This window comes from Varroa destructor, unplaced genomic scaffold, assembly GCF_002443255.2.
Source record: "Varroa destructor unplaced genomic scaffold, Vdes_3.0 BEIS01000003.1, whole genome shotgun sequence".
Lineage (NCBI taxonomy): Eukaryota > Metazoa > Arthropoda > Arachnida > Mesostigmata > Varroidae > Varroa > Varroa destructor.
This window is the reverse complement of record NW_019211456.1, coordinates 30,904,235-30,917,175: the sequence shown is the minus strand read 5'-3', so window position 1 is coordinate 30,917,175 and position 12,941 is coordinate 30,904,235. Positions and strand designations below refer to the sequence as shown.

At 39.4% G+C, this 12,941-nt stretch overlaps 2 long non-coding RNA genes across 2 annotated transcripts in view; one reads left to right on the top strand and one right to left on the bottom strand.

Annotated features, from left to right (window-relative positions):
- The window catches only part of LOC147756808 (uncharacterized), a 76,831-nt gene that overhangs the window by 27,846 nt on the left and 36,044 nt on the right, over nucleotides 1–12,941 (bottom strand). The window lies entirely within an intron of this gene.
- On the top strand, nucleotides 3,833–11,882 carry LOC147756809 (uncharacterized). Its single transcript, XR_015324137.1, has 2 exons — nucleotides 3,833–4,385; nucleotides 11,176–11,882. It is a non-coding gene; the product is annotated as an uncharacterized LOC147756809 (long non-coding RNA).

Genomic DNA, 12,941 nt, shown 5'->3' with positions numbered 1-12,941 from the left:
CAGCAAAAATTCCAATATTTTTTTTGGTAAATGTTTTTTTTTTAATTTTTCACGCTTATCTTTCATTTGTTTTCACGCAAAACTGCAGTGACCGAGAGGAGCCACTAATTTCATTTTCAAATACCGGGACATCAAAGTGCCAGCCGGATTAATATGAATTCTCGACCAAAAAGTGGGCGCTAGAGTCAGAAAACAAACATTATGTCTGCTATGTCAGCTAGTTTTGTCATGGATAATAAATAAAATCTTGCTAATTAGTAAGTTGCTATTCGAATGTTATTTGACGGTTTTTACTTTTTAACCCATTTGTAATACTATTTTTTTCACTAACATTGGGATGTCATGTCGACGAACTTTGGCTCGCAGTTTTTTTCCTTAGCAAGATGAGGCGGTGTAATATGAAGTGTTATATACAAAACATTCTTATGGTTATAGTGAAATTAACAATTCCCTTAAACTGTTTGTTTACTGAGCTTCGGAGTTATTAACGGCACGCTACTAACACTGAGTCACGGGATTTCCATGAACAGCTGCTGTTCGGAGTGAGCTATAACGAAACAAACATTTCGTGAAGCACCGTCCAGTGACGCTACTTATATATCGGCAAAATGTTCTCATTTCAAAGAGCGGATGTAAAGAAAGGAAACTTTAGTAATAAGGAGATGCACTTCGTCGCTTCGGCTCAAAGTGATCAGTTCATTCTTCCGCTACGCATTGTATGGCTCGATCTTTCGCGAGTGAACAGCTTGTTTACGTCAGGATGTTTATGGAAGAGCGGCTGAGGCACGAAGCATGACTTGCGTAGGTTTTCGTGCGTTCAATAGCGGCTATCAACGGCTTGCAAGAAGAACCGGAGAAAGATATTCGTAACTTTGACCATGACGAGTATTCTGTCTAACTATGTGGTTAACTTTGCGCAAAATATTACGTTTCGATTGCTGTCTTACTGACGATTTACTGACGTCGAGTTTACTGACGAGTTCCGATTACTGACGTCTTGTAAACGGCCATGCATAACCCGCTAAAACGACAACGATGCCCAGTGTCGTGTAGAATGCCTCGTCGTTTTTCGGCGGAGGTCGAGGACCAATGGCCAACCAATTTGATGTCATGATCAATAAATGAACAGAAAAAGCTACAGTCGTAGTCTCACTACGCGTTATGATATCGACGATTAAGGGTTCCATCTAAAACGCAAAGTAGAGCAAGTCATTTAGCGCAGTTCTCTTAAGTATGTTCTTTTCTTATAGCCGTCGATTTAACATGAATCGTTTTTTATGTTGAAATAACGATACTACTGCAGATTGTGTTCTATATACTTCTATATATAATAGAGGAGGCTATGTAACTGAATTTATTCTCTGTTGAGGTTGGTCTTACCAATACGAGGTCAGAACGACGGTGATCAAAATTAGCTTAAATTTTTTTCACGGGTTAATACTTCTGTATAATGTGTGGCCTTTTACTTTATTCAGGTGAAGACCCCATGCCGATTCTACACCGGATTATTAAGCTGATCCAACTGCGTTTCTATTTTTTGCTTGCGTTTTACGCATAAAATTTGTTCTTACATTTAAATTAATTTAAATTTAACACGGTGACTACAACGCACAGTGTACTTCAGCATGAGATTTCCAAAAATTGAATATATCTGATTTTCCAATTGCTTCTGGGTGCTTTTTTTCAGCATAACGATTTTATGAGACGACTTATATACGTTACATTTAATGAGGCGTAGCGGACCTGCTTAGTATCTTGCATTTTGTATAATCTTTCTCTGTCTGAATCTACGTACAAGTGTCTTTACGCTGAAATTAACATCAATGTAGATCCTTTTATGTAAAAGGTACTCTGACTAGTTCAGGGAATGTTCAAGCACTACACCTGATAAATTACGGTACGGGATTTGCCTAATCGAGCGCTCTCTGTGCATTGCAGGCACCACACACAGCCCGCAAACAAAAACAAAAGAGAACATTTTTATATAATACTCGATATAGGTGCAAAGAGATACAAACTTTTTGTCGGAAAAATGGGCATAGAAATATCACATATTTAATAACAATATCACTACCTACAAACTGCGGGACCTGTTCACATGTCTTCTCCAAACATTACTGTTTATATAATAAAATACTGTGCTGACAACGTACTGATGTACCTGAAGTTGTTTATAGTACACGCTCTGGGTGCATATATCTATGATGAGTCTCTCTGTCTTTGCATGCGCGTCTTGCTTCTTTCCCAGCAACAAAGGCAACTGTATAAGAAGCAGATGTCTCGTGTGAAGCGACTTTCAATGAACCAGTTTGCACTGAACTGAACCCCATCGCCAGCTAATAGGCATTGCGCCTGATAGAGTACTACGCGTGCTATTTAAGTGTTTTCTAAGAAGCTAACTCGTCCATTCCTTTGGCGGATACAGGGCCTTACTGGTAGGTATTGGCAATGGTAATCCGGGACTTGAACCAGTCTATTCTAGTGCAAAATTACCCACTAAATTCACACCCTATTATGCTCTTGAACCTGGGTAAGTCCTTGTTTAACTAGTATTTAGAGTAACCATGCTGAGTCACCAAAGTAATACTGTTTAATACTTGGATAAACGGCGGGAAATATCGGACTGGGTATATTATCTTACGGTGGATCGCGATAGGTTGCCAGAAATAAGGCTATCTCTATGTGTGGGGTATGACCGCGTGCTAATCGCTTGTCAAGGCGGAAACTGGATATTTTACATTATGCCTGCTGTTGTTATTGTTGAACATTGCTCTCTCATGCGTTGGCAGCGACTTTGTTGCTACTTCTGCTTCTTTTCCTGACGAAAGTTTGCGATGCAGGTGTCCACTCAGGCTATTTCCTGTTCCCTTTTAAAGCTATCAGGGGCCGATGCTTCTTTCTCCGCTCGCTTCAAAAGCCTGGGTCATAACGTTACGGTTGCGCGTGGAGCCGCAGCCAACCTGAAACGAGGTGACGTAGCTTGGTGATAAGTGCAGCCCTGCAACAAGCGGCAGGTTTAAATCCTCCCATTGATGGCGAAACGGACATTGTGGGCGCATAACTTAGTCGTAACATCCTTGGCCTTGCACGAGTAACTAGGAAACAGGACAAACGAAGTTAGTCGAAGAGCTGAGTGAGCCTAGACGTACGTCACATTGAATAGCTTCCTTAAAAGTACTCATTTCGAACTTCACATTGGCCGCTTGCGAAACACGTCATTTTGGTATATCATCAAACATACAGGCGTATCTCTTAGACTTCCAAAGAGTTTACCACCAGAGTATATTTGCAGAAGCCAAATGTTCTTATTTCCAACCATTCCAGAACAAATCCTCAAAGCCCGCGAAAGTTGATAGACGAATGAATAACTGTTACACAGATAGAAATAACATGATCTCACTCCGATTTAAAACTGTTGTCTTCGTCCCAAGAATCAGACTTTAGGATGAAACCACCTAAATAGAAACAGCTCTGGAAAGACTGAACAGAAATAATGGATAGTTTTTATCAGTAACCTTATCAGCTTTACACTAGCTTCTAAGATTAAAGTGAAGGTGTATTCATGGATACACAAATATTCAAATATTAACACAGAATATGGCCAACAAGTTAATGACAACTGTACAACCTTCATAGATTATTCTATATTTATACGAATGATAAGATACAGCCAGATACGATTAATTACAACCTAGTAAATACATAACATTTATAGCACACTTATGATTACTTAATTGACATACAACATATTTAAGTTAACGAAACTGATAAATGCATCGAAAGTGTTTTACAGCTTTATTTGGCTTGTTTTTTCAGTTATCACAGAGCCGTGAAGCACAGAGACCCGGTTGGTCTCTAATCGAAACGGACGAATTATACCAACGGAACATTTGGCACTCATGCAAGATGCAGTACGACTCTAGACAGGGTCAAGGAACGAAAGCGATAATCTGTCCCCTCAACCGCCATGACAACATAGTCTTTAGCATCCTTGCTTTTCTACACCTGTGCCACATGCTTGGGGGCAAAATTAGCTGGCAGTTGGTTCTAAGCTTCGGCGCTGGGAGAGTTAAGGACCAGCTTAAGTTTGCCAGCGTTACAGAAAAATGCTAAGCCGATCATAGCGTTCAGTCTAATGCCTTTGAGGTATTTAACCTTTTTGCTCGCGTCTCTAACACCCCATTGAAAAACGGTTAAGAGATGAGCCTACCACCGAGTCCCTTCGAGCACTGTTCCGTTGAACGAATAGCCATTCGAAGCAACAGCGGTTTCTCTCGTTTACTGTCACGTATACGAGTGTGTACCTGCTACGCTTAGCGTGCTAGTTAAAAACTTGAAGCACGCGTAGACGGCTGCCCTGTCTAACGAAATGCCTCACGAGTCAGGTAAGACTGATTTGGAAAGATGCCAATTTAACTTTGGAAAAGTGCAAACAAACAAAAAAGATCTCAAGTCATTACAATTGAATCGTAAAATATCAAAAACAATATATATATATATATATATAGAACTGTGCTATTTTGGTGCTATTAAAAAAACTCTAAAAAAGATACACCGCTTTCACATGATGATAACTTACGTTCGAATCTAGTCTAGGGATTTTAAAATATCCTAGAAATACTTAGCGTCTATTTAACCTTGAACACTAAAATAATATGTTTTCGACGTTAATCTAGTGAAATAAATGTTATTGGATACGTAGGGCATATGTGGTCTGGGTTCTAACCCGAGCATAGACGGACAGACTTCGTTTTGTGATAACTGGGAGCCAGTCGTCTGTAAGACTCGAAACATAAAAGCTTTTCCACCGAAATTTCTCCACTATCAGAGCATCTAAAATGAGCTCTTTGTCTCAATATACAGCGAGTTGTTTTAGACGTTGCCATAGAATGAACATTTAACATAAATTAATAACAGCTCAGGGTACATATGAGTTTGATTAATACAAACTGTGAAACAAATCCTATCTCCAAATTACGTACATCGACCTAAATTATTAAAAACAGATCACACATATCCTCCAATTGTTGAACAGTTCCCTGTACTTAATCAACAGAGTATCTTTCATGCGGTGGGCTAAAGAAGGCTATGGTTTGCCACTTATTAGGTAATTAAAGTAATTGGATTTTCTTACATACATTTGCTAATTAAGCAAATGCTATCTTACGGGAAGTCTGAAATAATAGCAATCACATACGTGGGCCGCTAATGTGGGTAAGGTGAAGCTTTTCCACAGCGGAACCCCGTAACGTGTGAATTTACTAGTTGTAAAGTTTATGGGTCCACAAATGGACAGGGTCTATGAGGAAACTATAGCTGACTATACACAAAGTTCAAAGTCTCACACAAAGTAAAATATATCTTTCCGAGATTAATTAATGAGAGAGAGTTTTTCTTAAACACTATAGCTGCTATTTCATTACGATTAACAGACAACATGATTGAATTAATCTGTTTAAGATAATTACCTACAGCGAGCTAAATATCTAGTGCTTTTACTAATTCTAGCATCGAAATGCTATGCCCCCTTTATTTCATAGTTTCTGATATGCTCTTATACGAGCGCTGATCGCAGACGTAAATTTTTTATAGGCTACTGCCACCTAACTAGTTAGTTAGTCCCATTTATTCGTACTTTTTGTGCCAAACATAGCGATGTTAGCTAAATTACAGACTTCCCACGCTGTAAACTTTCATCAGCGAGAAACAAGGCAAGGCCGAGCTGTCAGGACGTGTGGACAAGGCGTCTAGTAACGAACACGTGCTGTTCGCTCCTTTTGCTGTCAGCCATATTAGGCCTTCACACGTGTAGATTATCAGTGGCATAACAACTATGGCCCGTACAATTTAGCACGCAGTTTAACCGTGTGTGAAGTGTTTTGCATGGACGTAATCGGCGAAAGGCTTTGCGAAAGAAACTTCGCGTTCTCTGAGTTAAGAAACTTTTTAACTACCTAGGTGTACATGTCGCGAGAGGTGGCTCATATTATATTCAACTAGCCTATACGTATTGGGATGTTCTCTATATAATTCATGTGATTTGAAGCAAGCTAAAGTGTTGAAATTTCGTTTAGCATTCAAGATAAATAGAAAGGCATGTAATTAAAACAAAATGCATTTGGCAATATAGTACCTAATTATATACTTTTGTCCTTTCGAATAATAGGCGTCTTTCTCGCACATCTTCCATGATTACGCGGCTATGACTTCTGAGAATATACATAATCTTACGTGTCGTTAGTTTTTGCGGTACTTTTCGATTATTCGTTCAACATAGTCGCCAAATACGGACGTTTTACGACCTCGAAGGATCGTTCGAAAGTACTTGCCAAGGGGGCGATCAGCTTCGAGATATATTATTTATTTAAGTAAAGCTTGATGTATGAGCGCTTTCGTCTATGTCACCTTGCTCTAGTTAACTACAACCTGTAGCCATTAGAATGCATAGGATCAGAATAGACCTATTTAAACAATTACTGTACAGAAACGATGTATAAATGTAAAGTTTCTATCGCTCAGTTCTATTACTTATGTGCTCTTGTTCACCCAAGGCATAAATTTCGCAGCTCTTTCCACGCTTACGACAAGAATAAAATGCGTTCAACCGTAAAATCGAGATAAAGTTCGAGTTCAGAGCCATGTAGCCTTGGTCCAAACTGAGCTCGGATCGGTTAATTATAGCATTTGCTGATTCGGCAGGATTCTCGTAGCATAGCTGTACAAGAAGGCATGAAGCGGAAAATGTCTTCATAATTTTAACTAAACAGCATAAAGCATTTATTCGATTTATGTATGCATCTGTATGGACTCATTCGTTCTTGTAAAAAAAAAAAAAGATAAGAAACATTGTATGCTAACCTACTAACATGTGTTCGGGTTATATGCTTAAAAAACAAATAGTGCATGGCTTCATAGCGGGTTCATGATGGCACGTTTTTTATAGACAGTAAAACAAGTATCAAATTCGGCACTAAGTTGAGCACGGACGGGCTGAACAGCTCGGTAATTTCTCGATCACTAGTGCATTAACATTATCTACTCCTAGCAAAATAATAGATTTGAATAGATAATCCCTTCTAGCTCAAGACGACCTGGCTTCCAGCGCTACTGGGTTTACTTGGAGTGTCGAGTAGTTTCGTTGATTGAAAGTTCGTTGATATTCGTACCGTGGGTGAGGTTACACATGAAAAGGTCGGCGCGAGATCTGTCGCCTCCCTACGCAATAAAGGTCTAAGGATTTTTTTCAGGATTTTTTACCTATCGTACCAAAAACGTGTTCAAAATCTTGACCACCTTAAGTCTGGTCGTAGACGCAATCCTGTACGCATATAATAAGCAGGATAGCCGTGCATAATTACTCCGGCTAATAATGGTTTCTAGAGATCAATCAGACTGATTGATCTTCATCCAATCTAGCCGACTACACGTGCCTTGTCCGATGTTCCGGGTCAGGCAGAACATACTTAGTTGAGTAGCAGTCCTAGCCGTAGAAACCTGTTTAACTTAGTCGTGTTTCAGGAGTGAGATTGGAATAGCTCTACGGAGGTGGAGACGATTGTGGCACAATTATGTTCGACCCCTGAAATTTTAATGAGGCACCACCGGAACACACTGTCGCATACACGACAGCCATATGAGTAAGGGCTCTAGACGCGGACCCAGCTTTTGTGCATTTTACGCTACTGCCTCTGCGCTTAGAGCAAAAAGTATATTTTTTAAGCTTTCTAATGAAATCAGTAGTTATTCTAGCAAAAGGTTTGACCTAGCCTGTCCGACTAATTATCCCAATTTGGAGGAAGGATACAAACGAAATCCGATAGAAATGATCTTGTTCGAAAATCATGAGAATTGTGTTTCGGTTGGACTTGGCTACGTTCGCAGACATCTAAGATTACCGTAGAACGATCCTGGGTCCTTATTGACTCTAGAAACCATAAGACCGCATCTTTTTCCTCGCAGTTATTGCTCACACGAAGTGCACGTAATGACTTTGATCGCATGAACGAACATTCTCTATTGTTGATAGAAACATTCATAAGGTTAACTATGTCGTACCGAGGAGCCAGCGTAAATATTTTTGATCAGGAGTGTCGCAAAAGCTCCTTGAAATTTCAAAGGTTTTCAACACTTTTTATTATCCGTGCCATGAAAGCCGGTAATTAACAAGGTCACAAGCCAATGAAATGCCTCCCTCTTCGGGGCCAAGGGGGTAAACCGACCGAATCCATTTTCTTCGATTATAGCGTCCACTGCATCACCTAAATAAGTCTATATTAGCTAATCTACAATCCAGTATAGCTTGAATGTAATGTACGGCAATGATTTGCTGTTGAAACGAAAACATTTGAGGGACGCGACTTATATGTTTTCGCTATCTGCAATTGGAAATATTTATTCAGTGGTTTAACGGCACACTGTTCTGTACGTTGTAGACCGAATCCTTCTCAGTATTGTTGCGCGTACCCTTCCCCATTTTTTTTGTTTGTTACATTTTCTTTAGTCATGAATTTTCTGTGAAATAACATTCAGGATCCCTAGCAAAACAAGCCGTGAAACAAAGCAGCTGATATCGTTTTTCTTATTTATTCGTTCAACAAAAAACCTAATTGCAGTCACTAAGTAATTGCAGATCACGTCTCTTGCCGAGTTTGCCCCAGTTGTCCGCATCAATTATACCTCCCATTGTTCCTTATTGTGCTCAGCAGGATTTAAACGGACTAATAAGTTATAATTGGCTTCTTGATCCGGAGACAACTGCACTAACTTCAATAAGAAAGGTCCTATGTCACTTTCATGGTCATCAACATGTAGGACGTGGGTGCATGCAAATGTTATGAATTTAATTTGCTTTGTTCGAAAGTACTTCACCGGGAAGTTTAGCGAGAGGTGTCGTTTTTTTGATACGCGCTTCCAGCGTTTGATTTATGCCCATATTTCGAGTTTTGCGCAAAAAAGTCCAAACAAACCACATTGATGACAAAAAAAGGTGGCTACATTTCCACGATAATAACTAACGTTTCATCTGCAATAAGTGGAATGTTCTTAAAATAAATAAAGAAAAGAATGATTGAGAGTTATTGATGAGGCGAGCGAGAACTCATCGATCTTTTTCTACCGCGACGCTCGAAGTAAGGACGTTCATTCACGAATTCTAACGTCAAAGTGCAGAAGTGCTTTTAGTGGATATTAGTATGTTAGCAGTGCTATCATAACAATTCAACCCTAATGTATCTTTTCATTCAAGGACAGATAATGCTTAAAGGCCCATAAGCCTGCTATGAGGTGAGCAGAGAGCAGCACAGCGGATTAACTGCCGCTTTAGATGGCTTTGGCACGCCACTCCGGAACCTCTCCTCTAACGATTCTATGATAAATGCCAGGAACGAGGTTGCAGCCTTACATTTGCGGTGGAACTTACAATCGATTCCAGGCTGGTATATTGCATCTACGATAACAGAGAACTTTAAAATAAAACGATAAAAATTGTCGTGTTTGGATTAGCGATCAATCGGCGAATCAGATGTAGCGTTTCTGTCGGTTGAAGTTGCAAATCCGGATTTTACGGTGAGATAAGCATCGTAGCTGCAAGTATATTGAAATGCCCGGAAAAAAACACGTCTAATAGACACAGTTCACAGTGGTTTGTTATCGCTTAGGAAAAATGCTAGGATGATGCTTTTTTTTCTGTGAAACAAAACGTTTTGCAGGTATATAAGACAAACGATACCCAATGCCTGACCATTTGAAAAATAAGTGACCTGAGGCCCAATTAAACTCTTAATCAAATTGTAGGACTGAGTATTCGTTGTGGGTTCGACCGTATTTTACGGTAACGTTACGCATATAATGTTACGCACGGTGATGCCATGATTTAATCAAGTAAAAGTTTAATTCAATGTCATTTCGAATATTTGCGTTCTTCGCTTTCTATCTTTGGTTTGTCATCTACGGAAGCTTCTTCAATTTTGGCATTTGTAAACAGAAACAACGATAAAAATTGCCCAGTAGCTATATCGTAGAAGTTCTTTTAGTCTAAAAGCAGCAAGCTCTCTATTGCCAAAACAGTACTTCTTTTGCCTAGCTTTATGCTCCTCTTATTCTGAACGAATACCTAAAAAAGTGCGACATAGATTTCAAACCCGGGATTTCACGGCCTTTTATATACAAGGACGTTGCAGCCAAGCCATTTTCACTGACTGATTAGCGTCATTATGTTTGCGTTAGTCGACCGATTACTATTAACTGAGGTTGAATTTTGATTGATCAGTCTAAGTTCTCTGAGCACGTTTTTGTTAGATGCACGGTTCCGAGTTCCTGTTATCCATATCGGAGGTTAAAAGAATATTCCAACACATTGTCGTTCATCGCGTTTTCTGAGATTCTAGGACGAGAGCTCTGTAATGCAATTGGACAATATAATCTTTTCTAGAAATACAATGAACAAGGACAAAGTCATTGGCCGTGTAACGAACACACGTTCACAGTAGCGCAGGCCACAACATCAAAACTAAAGTCAATGTTCAGCAAACTTTGCACCACCTGATATTATTTCATAGACATGGTATTTTGAAAGAGATTCCATTAGTTTTTTTCTTCTGCCTTATCTCCTGGTAATAACAACAATGATATTCGTCTTCCAAAGCAATAAGTCCTTAAATGCCACCTATAAAAGTCGAATCCTAAAACCATCAGATTCAACCATCTTGAAACCGCTTAACCTAACAAATTCTAGTCCAGATTACGTCGGATGTTAGACTATTCTATTACTTACCTTTTTTGAGGGGTCGTTTTTATCTTTGTTGGCACAATTTTAGACATTTTACTAATAACTTTCTCTGCTTCGAATTTTAGGTCTATCGTACGGCTAGCTCCCAGCACAGAACGAATTGTGTCTGTGCTTTGATTCGAACCTACGCCGCAACGTAAAGTGTCTATTAGATTGGCGGGCGGGTGAATGCGTTATCCAATAACCTAACATCGGGACTTCATATAATCTCTATCTTTCGAGTCCTACGTCCGGTATCGCCGTTAGCCGTACTTCCGTCAGGCTATTATCTAACTGAAATCAACTAGCTAACTGACGCCGGAACATACTTTTGTACTAGAAAAAGCGTTGTTGGAGCTGTTGCACGCCAATTTCTGCTGTCCTAATTCTATGTCCTATCTAAATTACAGGAACAGGAATTGATCAGCGAACGGGCGCACTGTGCAGAGCTGATAGTGGCACGTTCATACGGTTCCGGAAATGCCTAGGAAAAAAAGTTCCATCGTTGGATGGGAAGCTGGAAATACTTCCAGTTTGGCTATCAGCCTTCATATATTTCGTTCGGCTGTAATGAACAAGAAATTGATTACGTTACGTCTTCGCTATTTTGAATGCATCGACATCTTTCCTTCGTGAAGCGCAATACGCTGTTCTGCACCCCGTTGTGCTGCTGAGAAAAATGGCATGCGCTTGCAGGGTTGAAGGCAGGAACGCCCTTTTGAATTATGTTGTAATAGCTTATTTGCCCGTATATAATGAGCTCAATAATTTTGCTCACCGGTCACAAAGAAGACTAATTTTGCAAGTCAGATCAACGTATCATTGAATAATCGCGTTAAATTCGTGACGCTTCCGTAATGACATAGGCTTACACGGTAATTTCTCTGCTTCGGACAACTACAGTGTTGTTCTGAAGAAAATGAAAAAGATATCTATCGGGAAAAGATAACTTGATCAGCTGGCAATTGTAATGTCGCAGCAACGGATCATCGCCCTAGAATTAACGGAACCTTTTCTTCTAGCAATGTTAACTTAATATAGCAGCATTTTCTGACTTCGACAATTAAAAAAATCCAAATGAGCTAAATGTTTAAATAAACTTAGAATATAAATAGATTAGCTTTTACTCTATTTAGTTTTATTTTCCGCAATATAAATCATTTATTACATGATCTGATATTACTTCACTTTCGGTTCCATTTCATTTGAATGGGGATTGACCAGAAGGTGTTCTTTTAAGTATCAAGGGTTGACCGTTCTAGGAAAAAGCACGAACTGGAAACATGCAACTGTTTATTCGGTTATTATCTAAGTTTCTAGTTTCCTAACAGATACTTTTAACTTATGGTTGGTAGCTAATTGGCACTTGTCGTGTATCCTGCTGGTTTTACTGGGTTGAATTCGTAATGCTTACGCGGCAAATTGAATGCGGTCTCTTTCGTGTTTATCCAAATAAGCAAGCTTCTTTACCCTGTATCACTTATGTTTCTCGTTATTTTTTCTTACGCCATTATGTATGGAAGCAGAGGAACAAGATCACTTCTATAATTATGTATTATTTTCAATGATATGCAGTTGCTGTTCGCCTGCAAAAATAATATGTTGGACCTTTCTTACTCATAGACGCTATTATACACGGACCCGTAAAAAATTTGATGGACCTTTATAGAAGCCGCTCTTCATTTTTTATCCTTTTATTTGTTGTATAATTTAACAGCTTGCACTGAAACCTTAACGATAGGTTATATGTTGCGCGGTACACTTACAGTGACGTGACTTACATTGGGGTGACACTTCGCACACGTGAGTTCGAAAATTTGTAATTTATTCAGCCGGTCAATGTACGGGAGACAAAATAGGTACTAACTGCTATAGCTACCCATGTCCTTAAACCGCAAGAAAATACTTACGCAGTCAGTTCTATCACCTATAATAATCCCCCCTCCCCCTCCCCCTCCCCCACACACACCACCCCATCTTCCCTCGATAACCCGTTCAGTATATAAACAAAGAAATACTGCTCCCTCTATCAGGTATACGTAGCAGGCAAAAATATAAACTGGAATTTCTGCTAAACGTGGGGAAAATCAGTGCGAAGCATTGTGAGTATCAGGCAATTACACAGATTTCTCCTATTTTTTTGATAATTGAGAGCGCAATATGGTACACATCGAGA